General features: G+C 43.9%; 1 protein-coding gene across 1 annotated transcript in view; it reads right to left on the minus strand.

Annotated features, from left to right (window-relative positions):
• Window positions 1-12821, minus strand: part of TNFRSF19 (TNF receptor superfamily member 19) — a 74543-nt gene extending 61722 nt beyond the window's left edge. Inside the window, exon 1 of the mRNA XM_088458545.1 lies at window positions 12629-12821. The gene's annotated coding sequence lies outside the window, so the exon portion shown is untranslated. The remainder of the gene's footprint in view (window positions 1-12628) is intronic.
• Window positions 12822-22316: the final 9495 nt, after the last annotated feature.

The raw sequence follows: 22316 nt of genomic DNA on the forward strand, positions 1-22316 counted from the left end.
TTTATTTCAGCAAAGACAAAAATATGATCACAAGTTTGTAATAGATTCTTTTTTATACAAACAGTTGAACTACCAAGTAATCTACCATTATCGAGCTGGTGTTACATGATGTGATACCTGATTACTTTACAGTGGTACAGAAAAATTAATAAGTACAGATAAGTACAAAGTTAAGCCAACATTTAACATTAATATATGTGAAAGTAGTCTTCAGTCTAGCACCCTCCACCTGTCACAAGCCGTGCAGTTTGTGTTTCCTGCCTGGAATGACTCTCTCTCTCTACTCAGGTGCTTCTAGCACATTCTGCTCTGTATCCCAGAAGTTTGGTGCGTCAGCTGAGTGTGCTAGAAGCACCAGAGGAGAGAGCGACACCCAGGCAGGAAAGAGGAACTGCACAGGTTGTGACAGGTGCAGGGTGCTATGAAAAGCTATGTATTACAGAGAAGGATAACATGCTCCTTTTCACTCCTCTGCAGAAGGCTGCCATGTTAGGAGGCCAGTTCTTCTATACCTGAGCAGGCAAAGTTTGAGTGACAGCTGCTGTGAAAGTTGCTGTACAGAAGTGCACAATGTAAATTTATGGATTCATATATGAGAAAGAGACAGAGTGAAAAGGGTATTTTTTTATCTTTTTGACCTGTAGGTGATCCCGTCAGGACACAGTCCTAAAGATATGGCAGGGGCTTCAGCATCCAGAGATAATACTTCAGTAGAACGTTAGATAACACTGAACGCCTTCATGTTTCAGGTCTGAACAACAGTGCAAATAGTAAGTGTCCAACCTCCCCCCCCCTCAAAAAAAGTCATCATAATTACCCTTTTGATAAACATAATACCATAGGAACGGATTCAAGTATATGCGGCACCAGGAAAAGAGTGGTGGCCTCTGGATTTAACAACGTTCGGAGCTATTCAATCACAGACCCTTTTTCTTGTGCGTTAACCCATCTGGGAGAAGTTCCCGGAGTTATGAGTTAATACGTTAGCGGAACATATGATCAGGGCATTTAATGCAGACTTCTGTTCGAGCCTCTTCAGACTCGAACTGAAATCTGTGGCAACAGGAGATCGCGGGCTATAATTGAATAGCCCTGCCAGATCAATTAGCTCGCGGTAATTAACCGCTGCTAATTATCCGGCCCTTAGACTTTTAGGAGCACCACCAATACATAATATTGATGAAAAAAATGTTGTTGTTTTTTTTATTCAATAAAATTAGTTGGTTTTTCATGTGTATTGCCTATATATAGGATCAATTATGTGGATTATGTAAAACATCACTTGACCTTCTAATCACTTCAGGACTCTTGTACGGAATCTAACTTTTTGTCTTCTTCTCTATAATACTAGGCAAAGCAATGGGGAAAACTCAACTGGCAGTCTAATAAATTCTAAAAGGAAGGGGAAGTTAACAGTTTATTTAATTCCTTCAGTAAAAAATGACTTCCAAATTGTGTTATATACTAACAAATCTGACCTGTGGTTATTAACCACTATGAAACGGTTATTGAGAAAGTTAATGCTAATGCAAGGCAGTGTGTCCGGCACAGAGGGTCTTTGTGCAAGCATGTTTGTAGTTACAGGTTTCTGAAAGCAAGTGTCGGTTTGTATGTAATGGTGTCTGCAAACTTTTAAGTATGGAAGTGGGTAGAACAGTGTTATTCTATGGGCGCAATTCAATTTCTTTCGGCCCTCTTTGCGCCTAACAGAGCTATTCAATTGTTGCTCCTGTCTGGCGCGACCAGTTGCTGGCGCCAGCATTTCAGCACGCACCCCCCCAGGGATGGTGAGCTGAAATGCACGAAAAGTGACTTTTGGGTGCCCAAATGGCATTTTTCGCAAACGTGCCCAGTACTTTCGTCGAGTGTAACCGTTTTACTCTGCTAAATCCGACCTCTTTGGGCGCGATCAACGCAAAGATCGCCATAATTTGAACAGGGCACCACTATCTTCCGTCACTTTAGACGGGAGATCCGGCACGCTAAAACAATTCAATTGCGCCATATGGGGGCAATTCAATAGTCTTATCGCCCCCTATCTCACGTCTAAAGTGACGGGGGATCAGGGTGTGATGTTCAATTGTGTTTGGTCGGCCATGCATATCGCGCCCAAACAGACAGGGTTTAGCCGCCCTGCTTTGGGCGCCCAAAGTGCCGACTTATTGCACATTTCAGCTCACAGCCCCGGGGAAAATGCAGCTGAAATGTACGCTCCCGCGGCTGTACACGCCCGTACAGAGCAACAATTGATTTGCTCTGTCGGGCGCCCGGCACATGCAGCCGCGGGGGCTAACAATTGAATCGCCCCCTATATGTCTATTGTGTTACCCTAAATTTATAACAGTATTATACTGATTAACTTAAAAATATACACAAGTAAAAAATACTACTACTACAATCACTAGATTTTTATTTTGCGTTTCGCTATGTATTTGTCCTGGTATGCGTTCGGCATCCCGGCGGTCAGGATGCCGACGCTTACATTACCGGCAGCGGGATCCAGTGGGTGTTCACACCAGAATCGTCACAATTATTAGGCTGCAGCTATGGGGATGCTGGCTCAGACAGCAGTGAGAGGAGAGATTTAAACTACTGCTCAGTATTGTATATACTGAACATCACTTTGATAAGTGGCATAACTATAGAGGGTGCAAGGGTTGTGCTTGCTATGGGGCCCGGTAAGCAACCCCTTGCACCCTGCCAGGTTTCTGTTTTACTTTTTTGGTGCTGGGCCACCAGCACCTGCATGCAGCCACAGCAGCTCACGAGACATTGGCTCTAGCGCCAATGTCATTTTTAATCAGGTGTCGGTCGCGAGTTCCGATTGGCTCTCCACCAGCACCTGATTATAAATGACATCGGCGCAGTTTCCCCATGTCTGCGGCTGCATACAGTTGCTGGCTGCCGACACCAAATTCACCAGGGCACACAAGAATACACGCTGGTGGGCGGACACAAGGGGGAGGTGAGATGCTCCCAGAGGGACACAGGGAGAATTGCTGGAGGGGGGTGGGGGTGGCATAATAGCCTAGGTAAGGGGTAATACTGTGTGTGGCATTACTGTGGGGCATAATGTGTTATAAGGGGCATTACTGTTTGTGGCATAATATGTGAAGGGCATAATATATAAGGGCACTACAACTGTGTGGCATATGTTTATAAGGAGTACAACTGTAGCATAACATGAATGGGGGGGGCCCTTAAAAATGTTGCTATGGGGCCCGCAAGGTTCTAGTTACGCCCCTGGCTTTGATTAATAGAGGTTGCAACTAATGTAATAAGAATCCACCATGACTACCACAATGAGTGTTTAAACATCCAGGACAGTTTTATATCATTGGTGCTCCCTGCAGTCAAAACGGTTAGATCTGCGGCTGCGTAATGGAAATGGCGGCTGGCTGAGAGAGGGGAACCTCTCTAAAGGGGTAACTGGAGGACAGAGGGGTTGTCCAAGGGTGAACATGGTTGTGCGAAGAACAAATGTCCATGGGGTCTATTCAGAAATAGACATGCTAAAGCTTCGAACAATAACATTCCATATCGCCGCACATCATGGAGATTTGCAATGTTTTAAGTTAACTATTTATTAATCCAGGTCTTCAAGGGGGAATGCAGTCAATAGATCGACAGTCACATATCGAAAAACTTTCCCGACATGAGTATACCAAGAAGGTTTGAATACTCTTCCTGCATTGTAACGGTATCGCTAGTATAACTCTAAACATGCTGTTAAAGTAGCATGTATATAGAGTTAAACTAGCGAGATTGTTAAAATTGAAAAGTGCCACCGACCATAGGCGTGCGCAGAAGCCGGCACGGGGGTGCCGCAACTGGACCTCCCCCTCTGCTGGGTCATGGACTACCTCATCCCCCCTCACTCCAGGACAAAGACTACTCCCCTGGACGCTCAGGTGAGTAATCTATGTCCTGGAGGGAGGGGGGACAGTGTAGTCCATAACCCATCGGTGGGGTGGGCGAGGGGGATGAGATCCAGCTGCAGCACCCCTGTCCCGGCTTCTGTGCACGCCTATGCCGCCCGCAGACATAATGACTGTCGACCTATTGACTCCATCACCTCTTGATACTGTTGTCAGGAAAGTGCCTCTGACATAACGAATGTCAACATGCAATATGTACTCCAAGAGGAGCCCCACCCAATGCACCACAAGTGAGCAGTGGTTTTCTCACAGTCAACGGCAGCCTAAGGTGAGGAGCTCCTGTATTATGTGCAGGTATGGCAGCACATGTCTAAACATGGGAAGGATACCAGGAAAAAACAAAAACGAGAACTTGTAGCCCATAGGCTACAAAAGGCAAACACCATCTCATTACGGCATTAGCATTCAGGGGATCAAGCCGTGAAAAGGTGTGTGTTGGGGGAGGGGGGTGTGTGCGTTTAATAGGCCGCTAACTATAAGTTACGCTGGAACTGGCCTTTTCTTTTGAGGGACGTCTAGACTCTCAAGAGGTGGCTGTCAAATTTGATAGAAGAACTCAGGGAGAGACCTGTACATTTTCCTGTGCAGGACAGAAAGAAGCCCTACTGAGCGCATAGTAAAGGCGTGAGGAGTAATGAGAGACACTTTGTGTGTTTAGTAGTTGAGTGACGTCTCTTGGTATTGCGTTACTGTGTCTGGGGGAAATTATAAGCTTGTTTCTTTATCTAAACGTCAAGAGCAGTTCACCTTAGAGTAGCTGTTATTTACCGTCCCCCTGGCCGTCCTTCCAAATTCATTGACAACTTTGCTTCCTGGCTTCCTCACTTTCTCTCCTCTGACATTCCCTCTATTATCCTAGGTGACTTCAATATTCCTATTGATATCCCCACAGAAGCCTCTGCCTCCAAACTCCTCACCCTCATGTCTTCATTTGGTCTCTCCCAATGGACCTCCTCACCCTCCCATGTGAGTGGGCATTCGCTTGACCTGCTCTTTACACACCGTGATATTTCTGATTACTCCAATTCTCCATTCCCCCTCTCAGACCATCACCTTCTCTCTTTTAACCTATCCCTCTCTTCTTCCCTTCCTCTACCTCCTTTGGCCACTATCACTAAGCGTAACATTGATGCTATTGACACCGTTTCTTTTTCTTCCCAGCTTGACTCACTTCTCTCCCCTATCCTCTCTCTCTCTCTTGCCCTGAACAAGCCATTTCTCTATACAATACCTCCCTTACTTCTGCTCTGGACTCTGTTGCTCCGGCGATCACTATTCACCCCCGCAGATTTACACCTCAACCCTGGCATTCCAAATGCACCAGATACCTGCAAAAGTGTTCGCGAACTGCCGAGCGACAGTGTAGAAGATCACGCTCTAAGGCTGATTTTCTCCATTTCAAATTTATGCTCTCATCATACAGTGCTGCCCTTTCCCTTTCTAAACAGTCATACTTCAAGAACCTCATCTCCACTCAGTCCTCAAATCCTCAACGTCTCTTCACCACCTTCAACTCCCTCCTCCGCCCACCCCCTCCTCGCCTCCCCTGCTTGCTCTCTGCCCTTGATTTTGCTACCTACTTTACATCTAAAATTGACTCCATACGTCAGGACATCATATCCCACCAGTCCCCCTGCCATCCACCTCCTCTCTTCCCAGATCACCCCTCTCCTTCAATTTTACCGACTCTAACTTTCTTCTCCCCTGTATCTGGAGAGGAAGTCATGTCCCTCATCCAGTCCTCCCCCCCTTCCACCTCCCCCCTTGACCCTATCCCTTCACGTCTCCTCCGCTACCTCTCTCCATCTGCCTGCTCCCATCTTGCCCACCTCCTTAATCTCTCCCTATCATCAGGCACTGTCCCGTCTGCATTTAAACATGCCCTTGTCTCCCCCATACTAAAAAACCAACCCTTGATTCCAACACTCTCTCCAACTACCGTCCCATCTCTCTCCTCCCTTTTGCTTCCAAGCTCCTTGAGCGTGCTGTTTTCAAGCGCCTTACCACCTTTCTTTCCTCTCATTCCCTCCTTGATCCTTTTCAGTCTGGCTTCCGTTCTCTCCACTCCACTGAAACTGCCCTCACAAAGGTCAGCAATGACCTCCTTGCTGCTAAATCCAAAGGCCACTACTCTCTGCTCGCTCTCCTTGACCTTTCTGCTGCTTTTGACACTGTGGACCACCCTCTCCATCTGCAAATCCTTCACTCCCTTGGTCTGCGTGACACTGCCCTCTCCTGGCTATCCACCTACCTCTCTGACCGATCCTTCTCTGTCTCCTCTCATGACTCCTCTTCTCCCCCACAGCCTCTTACAGTGGGTGTTCCCCAAGGTTCTGTTCTTGGACCTCTCCTTTTCTCACTCTATACATCCTCACTAGGTGAACTCATCAGCTCTTTTGACCTCCAATATCATCTCTATGCTGATGATACTCAGATCTACCTTTCCTCCCCTGACCTCTCTCCCTCTCTCCTCACTCGTGTCTCCAACTGTCTCTCTGCCATTTCTTCCTGGATGTCCCAGCGATTTCTTAAACTTAATATATGTCTAAGACTGAGCTAATCATCTTCCCTCCCCCCTACATAACCACCCCACCATTTCTTTATCAATTGATGGCACAACTATCTCCTCTAGCCCCAAAGTGCGCTGTCTTGGAGTTATCCTGGACTCCACCCTCTCCTTCAAACCACATATCCAGAATCTCTCACAGTCCTGTCGCTTTCATCTTAAAAATATTTCCAAGATTAGACCCTTTCTCACCCAGGATGCCACTAAAACCCTCATACACTCATTGGTCATCTCCAGATTGGACTACTGTAACCTTCTCCTATCTGGCCTCCCCAAATCCCATCTCTCTCCTCTCCAGTCTATCCTTAATGCTGCTGCTCGGCTCATCTTCCTCTCAAAACGCTCTGCATCTACCTCCCCTCTCCTACAAGCCCTCCACTGGCTCCCCTTCCCCTTTAGAACCCAATTTAAGGTTCTCACGCTCACTTACAAAGCCCTCAGCCATTCCTCTCCCATTTACATCTCTGATCTCATCTCCCTTCACTTTCCTGTCCGCCCTCTTCGTTCAACAAATGCACGCCGCCTCTCATGCCAGCTGATTACTTCCTCCCACTCCCGCCTCCAAGATTTTGCCCGCGCTGCTCCTCACCTTTGGAACTCTCTACCTCTTCCCATCAGACTCTCCACCTCTCTACAATCCTTCAAACGGGCTCTCAAGACCCACTATTTCATCAAAGCCTTCCAGCTCTCATCTTAACTTGCTGCTACATACTCCTTCCTCCCTGCCTACCCCATCTGTGTCATCCCTGTTTGTCTGTCCCTCCCCCTTAGAATGTAACCTCCTATGAGCAGGGCCCTCTACCCTCTTGTGCATCTCCTTACTATACCTTCATCTACTTCTTACTCTCTACCAGGGCACCGAACACTTGATTGCTTTGCATTGTTGCTTATCTGGGTGTTATGGTCGTGAATGTAGCAATGTACATTATCCATGTCCTGTAATGTATTGTATTGTACTGTACTGCAAGTCACTGTATATCAATCTATTTGTTTATGTACTTTGTAAGGCGCTGCGGAAAACTTGTGGCGCCATATAAATAAATAATAATAATAATAATAATAATAAAGAGCAATTGCTGCCTGCTGCCTACCTCCCAACTGCCCTCATAGTAGGCACGTTTGTCCCGGTTATTTTTAGGGAAGAGCTAGCATACCACCCAAGGGACGTGACAAACAAGATCATTATAGGAATGGCCATGGAATAGCAGCTGCGATGCCGCAATCAGAACGTGCCTTGCAATGGCATGGAGAATAGTCGTAAGCCAGAAATGCGCGCATGCACAAGGGTACTGTGCTACAGACACCACTTCTATGTTTCCGCAGCTGAATTGACTTAATCAACTCAGATAAACAAGCAAATAATGATGGCAACCATCACAATTCTAGTATCGACTGAAAAACAAATATTTTGATCAAGTCGGAAATATTGATGGTTGCCAACTATCGGTTCCCGATGTCCCTCCCTAGCTTTTTATAAGCCTGCTCTACATGGACTGACTCCTGCAAGGGGGCCCCTACATAATCAGCGAGTATTGCCTTAAAAAATTTTTTTACAGCTTTAAAGCTTGCCGGTTGATAGTGTTTTTATATTTTGTACATCTCATCCTGACAGAAAACTGCTCATTATATCAGGCTGTGTAGACATTAGACGATAAATTGTTTGGAGGTGATCGGAACTATGGCCCTCATTCAGAGCCGTTCGCTATTTGCGGTCGTTCGTTCAAAAACAAGGGGTGGCTATTCAAATGATCCGTTCGCAAATTGCAGTCTGTTCACACCTCTAAGTCTGAACGAGCGAGCAAAACATACGCTCGTTTATTTGTTAAAAACGCCCCCTGGCCGCTCGCACCATACGTCATGTCCGCTATTTATTAGATTAATCGAGTACATCGAGCAGCGTATGAACTGCTCACTATTCTTGTGGTTGGTGTTTGCTACCACAAATTTGCGAGCAGTTCTGGCTATAAAATAACCCAGTGACGTGGTCAATGACGCTGCTGTATTAATTATGCACACCCATAATACGCCCGTTTTGACCTTTAAGCACGCCTGCGTTCGGATCTCCACTCCCCATTTTCAAGCACCTTCCCCTGTTACCACCCACATACGCCTCATTCTGTCACTCAAAATAGCAGGCACTCGCTATATAGCGTACAAACGATTTTTGGCCGCACTGACTGGTTCGCGCATGCGTACTAAAAACCATACGCATGCGCAGATGTGCAAACATCGCTCGGAACGAGCGTACTGCCGCTAACGAGCGGCTCTGAATGAGGGCCTATGTATCGTGCACATTGTCTAATGTGTGTGCGCAATAGCGCACGCCCACGGTGTGCATGCAAAATCATGTGATTGGCTGCAGGTGAACGAGTGACTGTTCCGTCGTTCATTGAATCTTCTTAGTGTATACCGGCAATCTTGCATGACCCGGGGCGAAGGGTAATCGCCCCGACCATTGATAAGATTGTCGGTCGTTGAATGTGTACCCAGCCTTACATTGTTACAGAGAGTGATGTAAACAGAGAACAACATTTTCCAAATGGTTCAGTTATTATTTGGCGTCACATTCTTGCCGGATTCACTGGTGGATTTAGTGCTAGCGGCCAATCAAACAGCAGCATAATTTGCCTGTTGAGGTCCCAGCTCCATTCATGGAGAAGAGTCAACAAAACGCTAATTCAATACAAAGTATACGCAGAACTTGTACTGTGCAAAACAGCTTGCTGCAACACTCTAATTTGTGCAACATGTTGCAGCAATTTTGCTACCATCCATATGTAATGCGAATAACTATACAAGACAGATAATGATTAATTAAAGATTATACATGGAAAGAAATAAAATTCATACCAGTAATAGAATTGCTTTACACCCTAGAGCACAATTACTTCAAAGTCACTCAACCAACAAAGAGGCTAACGAGCAGTTATTATCACCTTGATCACACATGTACAGGTCTAATTTACAAAGACACTATTGCACCCTGTAGTTAAATACTAACATCCCGACCTCACGTAAAGATTGTGACTTGTAACCTCTGACATACAGAAAGGACATTAGTGGGGCTGAGCACTAACAGCATCGCACCCCACTTCTCGCTCATCACACTGAAAATAGACGCCAAACGCTGTGTGATAATTGTCAACAGGGATATAAATAGATCCAAAAACCATAACTGTTCTCCAAAGCAACTTATAACGAAAGAAAAATATCCTTTTCTGCCAGAAGAGTCAATTACTTTTTATTATTTATATAGTGACAGCATATTCATTGCGCTTTACAATTCAGTGACTTGTTCATTAAGAGATTTACATACAGTAATCCCACTAAGACAAGGAAATGTAGCAGAGATGTAGTTATATATATCTACATAACCACGTCTGTATTTTGCCGAATCTAAAGATAAGTGATCATAGGTGTTTATGAATATTGTTTAGGTGGTTGGGGGTTAGTTTTTAGAATCCAACTGAAATGAATGGAGAGACATTTTAGGATTGTACTTGCAATATTAATCTGCTGCAAACATGCTAAAAACAAAACACTAAAAACAGGCAGCTGGATGTAGTTTTAATGATAATAGCATTATCAGCTATAAACAGTGATAGACTTCTGCCCAGGTATTACCCAGGCTTGTGCTCAATATGTCAGAAACCTATATTTACAAAAAAAATAATATAGATGTTTACAAATACATCTTTGAGTACTAGAAACAAGTGCAATTATCCTGCTTATATTCCAAGAGCATATACCAGTACAGTGTCTCTCTCACACAAGGCCCTAATGGAGCATACACACGGTCAGATTTGTCAGAGTTGTCAGATTTGTCAGATGAACGACTGAACGATTGAACGATTTGAACGATTTGAACGATTTTACCAAAGTTTTGAACGATTTGAACGATTTTTGACTGCATTAAAATGAATGGAATCGTCCAAGTCTGACTGCAAACACATCAGATGTCAGAAATCGTTATCTGACCATCGGGAACGCGCATCGTTGATCGTCCATCGTTCAGGCATGTCAGATATGAACGATTTTCCTTCAGATATGAACGACTGAACGATTTTTAAATCGTTATCGTTCATATCTGAAGGAAAAATCTGATCGTGTGTATGCACCATTAGGATCTGGGCAAATGTACAATCTGCCTCTGCAAACTCATAACTGGGGCTTCCCAGCTGCAGAGTCAAGTGGGCACCATACACCACCTGATCGCACAGAGGTCATGATGGGTCACTTTATGACATTAAAGCACAGCACATACAATATTACACGACTAACAATATATATATGAAAATATTAAAAGCATGAGGGAACAATGCAATCTTTGATCCAAAGACACACCTATGGTATATGGGCACACCACTATTATACCTGGCACTCATGGGGGTCACACTACTGTAATCCTGGACTTCTAAACAGGTATTTGAATAACAGACATACACGTGTACATGGGAAGAACATGTAGGCTATATAAAATTAAAAAAAACTGATCTTTACAGATTAGTTACACCCAAAGGAAATATTGGTGCAAAACAACTTTTCTAAAGTTTACACATTATTAAAAAAAATAAAATAAACATTTGCATCATGATAACGTCCCCAGATAAATATGGCACTGCTTTCTGTTTGAGAAAATGCAACACAGAGCTATAATTATACATAAGCAAAAAATCATTTCAGTGCCCACAGCAATCCTGATCACTCACTGACTCATAATAACATGTTTAAAATGTCAGAGAATACCTAACACAAACCTATATAGAGTAGACAAGACACAGAGCTGACCCAAGGTTGGAGATGGAGAATGCTATGGAGAGGCCAAGAGTAGGCTTGGACAGAGGGCACCAGGATGAGAATCCAATACTTAATGCCAGCACTTAGTGCATGTGTGCAAACTGGTGCTAGATGATCCAATACTAAATGCCAGGGCGTAATGCATGCAATACAGTGCTAAAGGATCCACTACTAAATGCCAGGGCTTAGTGCATGAACGCAATACGGTGCTAGAGGATCCACTACTAAATGCCAGGGCTTAGTGCATGAACGCAATACAATGCTAGAGGATCCACTCCTAAATGCTAGGGCTTAGTACATGCATGCAATGCAGTGCTAGAGGATCCACTACTAAATGCCAAGGCTTAGTGCATGCATGCAATGCTAGAGGATCCAGTATTAAATGCCAGGGCTTAGTGCATGCATGCAATACAATGCTAGAGGATCCAATACTAAATTCCAGGGCTTAGTGTATGCATGCAATATGGTGCTAGAGGATCCAATACTAAATTCCAGGGCTTAGTGTATGCATGCAATATGGTGCTAGAGGATCCAATACTAAATGTCAGGGCTTAGTGTATGCATGCAATACGGTGCTAGAGGATCCTATACTAAATGCCAGGGCTTAGTGTATGCATGCAATACGGTGCTAGAGGGTCCTATACTAAATGCCAGGGCTTAGTGTATGCATGCAATACGGTGCTAGAGGATCCTATACTAAATGCCAGGGCTTATTGCATGCATGCATGCAATACGGTGCTAGAGGATCCTATACTAAATGCCAGGGCTTAGTGTATGCATGCAATACGGTGCTAGAGGATCCTATACTAAATGCCAGGGCTTAGTGTATGCATGCAATACGGTGCTAGAGGATCCTATACTAAATGCCAGGGCTTATTGCATGCATGCAATAAGGTGCTAGAGGATCCTATACTAAATGCCAGGGCTTATTGCATGCATGCAATACAGTGCTAGAGGATCCAATACTAAATGTCAGGGCTTAGTGTATGCATGCAATATGGTGCTATAATGGTGGCCAACCACCATTATATTTACCGACATCAAAATAATGACATTATTGTCTACATGAGTATTAAAAAACTAAGCATAATACAGTGATTATCCATAACCTAGCATTCACTTCTGAGCATACAGTATATACAGTATATGCATTAATCCGAAATCCCCTATGTAGTCTGGAGATTGCTGCTGACTGCAACACTGGTACCCAAATTCACAAAACATTCCTAGTTATCTCAATGCACTTGATTGCACTGCACCCACTAACAGTACCCCCCACATCCCCCCAGACAGCAACCTAACACCACGACCGCTCTCAGCCGCCCACCTGCTGCAGCCGTCCTGGCCCGCACGGCTTCCCCCGGTCTCTCAGATGCGTGCTGTGGTTGTGTATCACGGGCTGACACCTGGCAGAGCCGCGGTCCTCTCGTCACCCATCAGCTCCTGCGCGGCCGCCCGGAGCACTGACTACAGGAGCTGCTGCTGCCGAAGCAGCGGGAGAGCTGAGGGGCTCGGGGACGTTTCCAAGGAGACAGGCACGCCCCCTCGATAGTTTCTGCTCAATAAAGTGCAGGAACCTCTCTGTATAGAATATGGCAATGGCAGCACGGCCAGCTGTGGCAGCTAGGGGGCGCTTCTCCTGCTACTAGTAAGTGGGAGCTCATAGCACTCTCAGCGGTCTCTCTCTCTCTCTCTCTCTCTCTCTCAAATATTCTGTCCATGTGTATATGTATATATATATATATATATATATATATATATATATATATATATATATATATCTTGTCAAAAGTCAAAAGTCTGAGCACACCAGTATATTTTAAGGCATTTTCAATTTAACTGCACAGTAACAAAATAAAACCTTGTTTACAAAATAAACAACTGAATGATAAGGTAACAAAAAAAAATACTTGTTTTGACTTTTAGGCAAGTTTATTTAGGTAGTTTTAGGTAGTTATAGGTAGTCTGCTTTCATTGAAGTGATGACCCTTAGCTTTGATAAGCGCTTTGCATATCCTTGGCATCCTATTTACTAATTAAGCCAGCTTTTGGTGATCCATTTGACTCCAGGAGCTTTGAAGAGCCTCCCAGAGGCCCTCAGTGTTGGTAGGCATCTGTTTTCGGACTTCCCTGTGCAGTTCTTCCCACAAAAGCTCGATGGGTGAAACATCTGGTGATTGAGATGGCCATTACATTTTTGTTACGACTTGAGTTTCTTGTTTCTTTTGCAAATAATTAGTACACAACTTGGACGTATGTTTTGGATCGTTATCTTGTTGGAAAATGAAGTTCTGACTCACAAGTCGCGTTCCGGAGAGAATCGCATAACGCACTAATATGTTGTGGTACACATTTTGATCCATTATTCCGTTGATTGTGACTAAGTCACCAACTTGGTTGCCCGCGAAACATCCCCAAACCATCACATTGCCTCCTCCATGCTTAACTGTTGGCACTACACAGTCGGGGAGAAAGCGCTCACCTGGACGACGACACACAAAAGCCGGTGATGCGAGCCAAAGAGTACAAATTTTGATTTGTCGGTCCAAAGCACCCTCTTCCACTGTTCCTCAGTCCAATCCTTATGCTTCTTAGCCCATGCGTACCACGTAGAAGTGCTCCACCCCCAGGAGCTGCTGCTGCCTCATAAAGCGTAAAGTGTTCTATAATGGCTACTTTATAAGTAGCATCGATTAATGTGTGTATACTGTACTTTATGAATGGTGTGTGTAGTGTGTACTGTGCGTGTATGTGTATATGTGGTGGTGTGTGTGTACTGCATGTGTGTAGCATTATTATGTGTATAAGTGGCACCGCTACCGTGGGCATTTATTATGAGTATAAGTGGCACGGCTACTGTGGCCATTATTATAGTATAGTAAATATACAAATTTTTTTGACACATACCTATCGATTTTCCAAGTTCCGTCACTACGGAAATAATATATTTTGTTAATTTTATCATACTCCATTCATACACAAGTAGCAGAATGTACGATAAACAAGCTTCTTTTCGATTCCAGGCGGTGTGCTCAGACTTTTGACAAGTGCGGTATATATATATATATATATATATATATATATATATATATATATATACCGGTATATACCAGAGCCGTAACTAGACTTTTTGGAGCCCTGTGCCAGAGAGAGTATTGGCGCCCACCCCCTTTTTGTTAAATAGGGACATAGGATAATGCACCTGAAAAAGGGCCATGGCTTCATGGGGAAGGGCCTGGGTAGAGATAGGGGAGGCCAGGAGATGTTGGGGATAAAAGAAGAGGAAGCTACAAGTGAGAATGATAATAAACAGGGAATTTGACATACCCAAACAGCGCCCCCTGTCCTGCGGTGCCCTGTGCCGTGGCACAGGCCACACTACCCTAGTTACGGCCCTGATATATACATATACTCTAGTGGTCAAAATTGTGGAAACTTTTTGAAAAATTTGCATTTTTGAAGTTTAACAGCAAATAGCACTAATATATTTTAGTATTATAACAAAAAGCATACATCATTACAATGGTAATTTAATCTAGAACATAATGCAACATAATACAATGAACTTTATTACAAAATTTTACATTTTCTAAACAGTTATACGTACTAAACTGTGGGAAAGTAAATTTCTTAGAATTGCACAATATCCATTAGTACTTTGTTTGGAAGCCTTTTGCTGCAATTGCATACCTCCCAACATTGTGGCCAGTGGGTGGGGACTCTTGGCATGCCTAGGGCGCCACCATGTCAGGAAGGTGGGTGGAGCCTAGGAAAAAGGGGGCGGAGCCTTCACAACACCCCCTCTTTCAGTCACTGTGGGGGTGTTCCCAGCATTCTCCGAGATGCTGGGCTGCCCCCAGGCTCTCTCTGCACTGTGAATAGATGCTGTGCTTATGTGACAGCGTCTATTCACCTGCTGCTTTGCTTTGCAGAGCAGCGGTGTGTGCTCACTCCAACTGCCTCCCCCCACTCCGGGACACTGATGTATTTACTGCTATTTAAAGTGTCATTGATCACGCAAATTCATCCCACACCTTTTGCTGTCATACATCCCCACAGCATAACAATAACTGGGTGCTTCACAGTAGATGTTGTGCACTCAGGTAGAAAATCTTCTCCAAGTCTTCTGTGGACATATTTCATTCCATCACTACCAAATATGGATATTCTGGTTTTGTCACTCCAGATGACATTGGGTCTCATTCAGACCCGCTCGCGAGCGGGTCGATGTTACCCCAATGCGCATGCGCACGACGGAGAGAGCTCGGTCGTGCGCATGCGCGAGACCCGGACAGCGACAGCCAAGCTGTCGCTCCGGGTCTCGCACCAAAGGGGGCGTGCTGTCAATGGTGACTGACAGCACTCCCCCTTTGGTGGGCATGCCGGGGGCGTGGCTGCCAGACGGAGGCTTTTTTGCCATGGGATAGATAGAGCCAAAATCACTCCAGGGCTTGCGGCCACGAGACCCTACCGCAGGGTCTCGTCGCAAGCCCGATGGTCGCGATGGTCTTGACCATCGCGACCATCATCATGGACGCTCGCATAAGCTGTGGGTGGTAACCCACAGCTATGCGAGCGTCCAAAAGGCCTCTCCACATTTAAATAGGATGGCCCTGATTCAGAGCGAGCGCTCTGGTCAGAGCGTCCGGTTTTGAATCAGGGCCATTGTTCCATTGTTCTTCTGACCAATTAATATGCTTTGTAGCTCATTATAATCTTTTCTGTCTTTGTTTTAGAGTTAAAAGTGGCTTTTTACTTGAAATTCTGGTGTTTAATCCAAAATATGGAAGTCTGCGTGGAACAGTCCTGGCACTAATGTTTACACCACATTCGCGGAAATCATTTTGAATTGCCTTAGATGATTTTCTTCTGTCACTCAAGCATAGTTTTTTCATTCTTCTATCACAGCATGGTGTTGTGGATCTTTTCCTACCTTTACCAGTTTGGTTTTGAATTGACTGAGGGCCTGATTCAGAGCCGGACGCTCTGAATCAGGGCTTTTTTTTTAACCACCCACAGCTTATGCGAGCGTCCATGATGATGGTCGCGATGGTCAAGACCATCGGGCTTGCGACGAGACCCTTGCGGTAGGGTCTTGTCTGCTGCAAGCCCTGGAGTGCTTTTGGCTCTATCAGAGCCAAAAGCACTCCCACTGACATCACTAGTGATGTCAGTGGGGCCGGCCCCAGACAGTAGGCGTTCACATGGGAACGCCTCCGTCTGGGCAGCAATGCCCCCAGCACGCCCACCAAAGGGGGCGTGCTGTCACTCACTATCGACAGCACGCCCCCTTTGTAGTGAGACCCGGAGCAACGGATTGCACGTCGCTATCCGGGTCTCGCGCATGCGCACGACGGAGCAGCCTCCGTCGTGTGCATGCGCACTTGCACAACATCGACCCGCTTGCGAGCGCTCAGTGCTCGCGAGCGGGTCTGAATCAGGCCCTGAGTCTGTTGATACTTGTTCCACAGTTTCGAAATGCCTCCTTTGGTTACCTTCTTCACGTAAAGTAATTATTTTGCATCTCTTTCTAGGTAACCAGTCAACTCTTTTTACTTTGCTTGTCACCTAAATAAGTTACACAGCTTACTTCAAGAATTTAAAGTAAAAAAAAGCATAAAAAACAGCGAACAATCAAACAAGATGTTTTACTATCAATTCTGGTAGCAACAAATGTGCTCCTTATCTTTATTTAGCTATAAATCTTTATGTAATAAAGATAATTCTTTGCGATAAACTGTATTATATTGTGTATAAAATTACCTTTCCAGTGATATATACCTTCTTAGGATTTTCTTTATAAATAATGCAGTTATACATAATTAAATCCTAAAAATACACATTTTCCAAAAGGTTTCCACAATTTTGGCCACTACTGTATATAGAGCTGAAGGCAGCACTCGGATACAAAATACCAACACACAGCTGGTTACTGAGAAATCAGCGTTTCAAGACTTTAATGTCTCGTCATCATGATAAAATACATACACAAAACACTGACCTTATGTAACCTCCACCATCACCGTGTGTATTGCTGTACAGCGGCACTCCCGGAAGTTGCAAAACTGTGTTGTCATATGCGGAGGTCCGTTGCCAAGACAACACAGTAAAACACCTGCATATACAACGTAATGCATAAATGTGTAAATTAAAAAGCATCATGGTACATGACAATGCATACAAAAACATCCAAAAAAAAAAATATGCTGGGATCAGTACAAAGGAAATGTACGCTGAGATGCAGAATTAGAATAGGAGGGGCAAAAAACCTTTAAGACACAATCTAAATGGTATTATTAATCCTGTATAAGTAACACGCCACAGAAAAGGACCAAACTGGCACACAATGAAAGACACAATAGTGTGTCAATGACTGTCAAATGCATCACTAGCTGTCTGATGCATCCAAATGTAAATAGTGCGTCTTAAACAAAACAATGGAGACCAATGGTCTCATTAAGGCCTTTAGGTGACAAAGTGTCCAACCTATATATCCATTGAGCTTCCCAGCACAATAGTTTGCCTGCCCGATCTCCTCGATGGATGTACTCAGCGATGTGGTCAATAAGGATGAAGTGCAATGTAGAGAGACTATGCCCGGTATTTAAAAAATGCCCAGCTACAGGCTAGTCACTATGACCGCTATCCGATGCTGCCTTGATGGCAGAACGATGTAATGCCACCCTCTCCCTGGTGGTTCTCTCCGTTTTACCTACATAACTCAGGCCCTGATTCAGAGCTGCTCGCAAAAAGCAAGTGCTCGCTCTGAATCAGGGCGGCCGCTTTTTTTTCGAAAACTGGCCTCCTGGCCGCTTGCTAAGCTGTGGGTGACTAGCCACAGCTTTTGTGAGCGGCCAGGTGATGGTCGCGATGGTCGCGACCATCGCGACCATCGGGCTTGAGACAAGACCCTTGTGGTAGGGTCTCGTCTGCCGCAAGCCCCAGTGAGCCTCCTGCTCTAATAGAGCAGGAAGCTCACTACTGACATCACCCTCCCTCCCCCCCTACAAAATGGGGCGAGCTGTCGATCAACATCGACAGCCACACGTTTGTAGCAAGCCCCAGAGCGAGTGAATTTCTCACTCGCTCCGGGGCTTGCACACGCGCGTGCGCAGTGACCCACCGTCAATCCACTTGTGAGCGCATAGCGCTTGCGAGTGGGTGTGAATGAGGCTCTGAGTCTGCAAGGACAGGTTATGAGGTAAACCACAAATTTAGTTAGACATGTTAACCTGTGTTTAATGGTAATCTTCTTGCCACTAATGGGATGCCTAAAGGAAGTACCTGTATTCATGTAGTGGCATGTTAAGCAATTCAAACACCTGTAGCACCCATGTTTAAGTGACAAAAAACTCAATGTAGTGTTTTGTTTAGTGGACATATCGGTTAAGTCAGTACGCACCAGCTTGTCTCTTAAATTACGCCCCCTGGTATAACAGGGCATAACGTGCATATGGTGCAAACTCATTGAGGGATCTGATTGTACTATGGGACAGAGTTTTTTGGTGGCACTGCTGATTTTAGTACTGAGAGGATGGTAATGATTGACCCAGGGCATACACTTTTTGGTGTCGTCCTGTCTCTTCCTGTGCAATAACTGTTCCCTAGAAATGGACAAGGCACGATTTTTTGCTTTTAAAAATTCCTCATAGCCATACCATCGTGCCAAATATTTATGCACCATGGCATCAATATGTTTCTTAGCAACTCAAGTGTCACTACAAATGCGTCTGACTCGTATGAATTGCGAATAGAGCAATCCATACTTACATGGCTTAGGATGACAACTGCTACATGCAAGAGCATATTACGGTCAGTGGCCTTCTGGAATAAAGAAGTAGTTAATAGCCCATTGTGTAAGGACACCTCTACATCTAAAAAGTTCACCTTGTGAGCATCAACATGATAGGTGAACTTAATGGGACTGGCCGTATCATTGTGTTGTTTAATAAAATCAACAAATTGTTGTTTGGAGCCAGACCAAATCACAAAAACATCATCGATATAACGGCAATATGTTATAATGTGACCCCTAATCTCCGAATTCCTGAAAAAATATCTTGTTCTGCAACTAGCATTAATGCTTTCCCATAAGATGGGGCCACATTCGACCCCATCGCGCATCCGGAGACCTGCAGATAAAATTTGCCATCGTAAAGGAAATAATTGTGTGAGGGTCAATTCTAATAATTGCAAAAATAAATCAACATGGGGCCCCTTGTAGAGGTCATTGCCAGCAATCAATGCTCTCACTGCGGCTAAACCCTCGCTGTTAGGGATGATGGTATACAAATTAGAGATGTCAATGCTACACAATAGGCAATCAGATGGTATGTCCCCAACTTGATTTAACATATCAAGAAAAGCCGTGGTATCCAATATAAAACCCAGACTGCCAGTGATACATGGTTGCAGTAGAGCATCTAAGTATGTGGTTACAGCCTGAAATAAAGAGGCCCTTACTGCTATAATGGGCCACCCAGGAGAACGGGTCACACACTTGTGAATTTTTTGGCAACGTGTATATAACAGAGACAACAGCATTCACAGGGATGAGTGCAGATTTTAAACCCTCTGGAATAACACCGTCACAGCCCGCATTGGTCAAAACTGTAGTTTAGTTGTTACAAAATTTAACAGTGGGGTCACCGGGAAGTAATCTATAAACAGAGCAATCTGACAACTGCCTTTCAATCTCTGATTTATACATGGACATGTCCTGTATCACAATCGCGCTGTCGGCGGGCCGAATGATAATGTTGGTATACCCAGTCATATCGTGCAAAGCATCACGCCCTGCTTTGGACATCCTGGATTGCCACACTGGCTTCTTGATCCTTGATCTTGGAGTCGACACTGCTGTCCAGCATACGTGAAAAAGTTCGTATGGACGCATTGTTAGAACCAGACTCAAAAGAGCTCTTCTTTTGTAATCTTTGAAGTTGATATGGAATCTGAGTAGCTGGTTGCTCATAGCTCTGTTAATTACACTTAGCACCCTTAAAGTACTCATGGAGCTTTAATTGGCGTGTCAATTTATATTTTTCCACCTCCCAAGTAAGGTCGTTGAGAGTCGTAGTAGGCACAAATGAAAGACTACTACTTACCAAACCAAACTAGCCACAGAGCTTAAATGAAAATAATAAAATATCCGCAACCTATTTATTCCATCATGAAAGCCCCGGTCACCCCTCAAGAAACATCAGCCCAGTATACACCCCTCAATATGATATGATATAGTTTATCGTTTACAAATCATACAGGCTGTACATGGAAATTTCAAGAGAAAATCATTTAACGATATTGTACAGGGAGCATATCATGTAGTGGACATGCGCCATGACACAGATACACAGTAGCAAATTTTACTTAATAGTTAACAATCACATTACAAGAGACATAGAGGGGTATTCAATATGAAACATTAACTTCACTGTCGAAGTTAACGTTTCATATCGGAGTTTTTACCTGCGTTAAAGTATCGGGCGCGCGCCCGCTTATCCCCGTATTCAATATAAAATTAACGAAAACGGGAGCCTCCGAAGTTGGATTTGCGTAAAGTTACGAATTTTTCCTTAAAAAAATTGTAAGACCCCCCTAAAGTTGTAAAAACATGGGGGATCACTCTGGGTACCCCCGTTTTAGCCTTTAAATGAAAGTCGGGGATTTAAATAGCCGCAGCAGGTGTTTTTTCCCGACATTGAAGAAGTGATGCAGAAGAGCACTTAGATTTTTTTTTCGTTTTTTTAAGTGGTCCCATCAAATTTGGGGTACATGAAAATGGGTACTAGCATATTTTGATGTTCCTAAAGTAAGTTTTTAAAAATTCTGCATTTGTGCACCTGCCGCTATAAATCTATTCTAGAAAACACCTGCCGCATACTTGCAGAATAGCCCTGAACCTATTTCCCTATTGTTAATAATTTTTTTCCCATTTTTTTTCACCCCAATTTTTAAAATATTTTTTTGGGGTGTCCCTATTTTTTTTTAAAACTTTTTTTGACACAGTTCTTTTTTAAATGTCATTCCCAGGGGTGCAGGCTATTTTTTTTAAGCCTGCACCCCTAAACCCCAATTCTGCACTTTTTTTCGACACCTATTCAATGGTGAAAAACGTTTTTTATCAAAGACTTTTCAAAACTGTGATAAGTCTTTGAAATTGAATACGGTGTAAAACTAAAACCTCACACACAAATGAACCTAAGCGCCAACCAGTCAGAGACACAAAAACCCAAATATCGGTGCAGCAGCAAATATGGAGGTAATTGCCAACCTCGCTAAAGGAGATAAAGGAAAAAAGTTTACTGCGCTCCAATATTGTTGTAGGGACACAAGGAAAACACAAATCAAGTAAGTATTCAAAATTTAATTATAAAAAAACACAGTAGCAATGTAATTGAGCATAAATGAATAAATATAATAGTACATTTTACTGGTAAATGAAATTACGTGAGAATAACCATAAAAAGATAAAAAACAATTCTATAGAACATAAATTCACAGAAAGGGTACAACAGAAGGAGTTGATCAGGCTCCAATAGTGTGTCCCCAATAGCAGCTCTGAAAAAACAATTCTAATTAAAACCCAAAAATATATACTGGAGAGCCAGTACTATATAGGAGTAGAGACCAGGTTATAACATAGAAAACCTGAGATATATTTACACTCTCCCTATAAGTATGTGGACCTCGATGTTAATGGCCCCTCACTAGTAGGCCAGGGGATATATCCAAATCACATATAGTGTAATCAGCTGTACGTATAGCTGATATTTCAGTCTGATATTCTGTGATGAGGTAAAAAATGCTGAACCTTCGTGGTGTATTGTGTAACACAAAGTATAGTCTTGCACAAAAACAATAATAATATCAAAGCCGGTAATGTACCTGTAAAAATTAAACAGCACAGTCACTTAGCATGGGGCAGTTGCAAGTTTCAATGGTGCGTACGATTGTGTACCACCAAGCAGAATAGTTGCGTCTAAAGTTTCACAATGTCGGCGTTTCAGTACTTG

This window comes from Taudactylus pleione, unplaced genomic scaffold (assembly GCF_031769625.1).
Source record: "Taudactylus pleione unplaced genomic scaffold, aTauple2 ptg000842l, whole genome shotgun sequence".
NCBI lineage: Eukaryota > Metazoa > Chordata > Amphibia > Anura > Myobatrachidae > Taudactylus > Taudactylus pleione.